The sequence below is a fragment of the Chiloscyllium plagiosum genome, chromosome 39 (assembly GCF_004010195.1).
Source record: "Chiloscyllium plagiosum isolate BGI_BamShark_2017 chromosome 39, ASM401019v2, whole genome shotgun sequence".
Lineage (NCBI taxonomy): Eukaryota > Metazoa > Chordata > Chondrichthyes > Orectolobiformes > Hemiscylliidae > Chiloscyllium > Chiloscyllium plagiosum.
Genome location: NC_057748.1, coordinates 16,743,649 through 16,745,435, shown reverse-complemented (window position 1 = coordinate 16,745,435; position 1,787 = coordinate 16,743,649).

The window sequence follows — 1,787 nt, the reverse complement described above, 5'->3', positions numbered from 1 at the left end:
GCCTGTTTACCCCAGGACTCTATGGGCCAATTCCATGGCTAACCCACCTAGCCTGTTTACCCCAGGACTCTATGGGTCAATTCCATGGCTAACCCACCAAGCCTGCTTACCCCAGGACTCTATGGGCCAATTCCATGGCTAACCCACCTAGCCTGTTTACCCCAGGACCCAATGGGCCAATTCCATGGCTAACCCACCTAGCCTGCTTACCCCAGGACTCTATGGGCCAATTTCCCATGACTAATTCACCCTGACCTGCACACCTCTGGACTGTGTGAGGAAACCGGAGCACCCGGAGGAAACCCACGCAGACACGGGGAGAATGTGCAAACTTCACACAGACAGTTAGCAGAGGTGTGAATCAGAGCTGGGTTCCTGGCCCTGAGAGGCAGCAGCGCTAGCCACTGAGCCATCCTTGTTGTTCTATCCCTTTTCCCAGTGATCGCCGTTAGAATCTGGTATTAATGGTTCACCACTACATGAAGGCACTGCTTGTCTACATTTCCTGTATAAGATAGGCTCTCTGTATAACGGGGCCACTCAACATCAGAGACTGAACCAAAGGATATTGGCCTCAGACACTCTCCAACTGACCTGCTTTGTTTCAATTTGACCAATGACTTTATTGGGTATTTAGTCTCTCATTCTAATAAAGTTCCTGAGAATATTTCATAATGAGGTTGGCATTCCCCGAGGTATTGGGAAATAAACATTTCGACAGCACCTCTTATGACCTCAGCACCTCCCAAAACATCTCACAGCCAGGAGAACAGTTTTGACATGTACTCATTGTCATAATGCAGGAAGCACAAGCATCAGCTTTCGGCACAGCAAGATCCCACACACAGGGACGGTTATACTGATACCGGTTGACAGACAACTATTGATCAGGAAAGTGGGCAGGATGTTCCTGTTTTTCTCCCATTCAGTCCTAGGGATTAATTACACCCAGCCAGGGAGTAGCCAGGCTCTGAGGGGATTTCCGAACCTCTGCACCAAATGATTCATTGCAAACGTTACATAAAGAATTTTAGCGATGATTATGTCCGAGTTGTACTGACTGGCCCTGGAGATAACCGGAGGGCCTCGGCTACAAGAGATTAATGGATTCACTTCACTCCAGGAGACAGAATCCCATGATGATGAAGTACGGAGAGAGGACTGGATCTCAGTTACAGTGGGTCGGAGGCTATACAGGGCCTTGGTTACAAACAGTTAGAGTGCAACGAGTCGGAGGGAGACAGGCTCTTGGTTACAACCAATCGGAGGGGAGACAGGATCTTGGTTACGATCTGTCGGAGGGGAGACAGGGTCTTGGTTACGATCAGTCGGAGGGAGACAGTGTCTTAGTTATGATCAGTCGGAGGGGAGACAGTGCCTTAGTTACGATCAGTCGGAGGGAGACAGGGTCTGAGTTACGATCAGTCAGAGGGAGACAGGGTCTTGGTTATGATCAGTCGGAGGGGAGACAGGGTTTGGTTACGATCAGTCGGAGGGGAGACAGTGCCTTAGTTACGATCAGTCGGAGGGAGACAGGGTCTGAGTTACGATCAGTCAGAGGGAGACAGGGTCTTGGTTATGATCAGTCGGAGGGGAGACAGGGTCTTAGTTACGATCAGTCGGAGGGGAGACAAGGTCTTAGTTACGATCAGTCGGAGGGGAGACAGTGTCTTAGTCACGATCAGTCGGAGGGAGACAGGGTCTGAATTACAATCAGTCGGAGGGAGACAGGGTCTTGGATACGATCAGTCGGAGGGAGACAGGGTCTTGGTTACGATCAGTCGGAG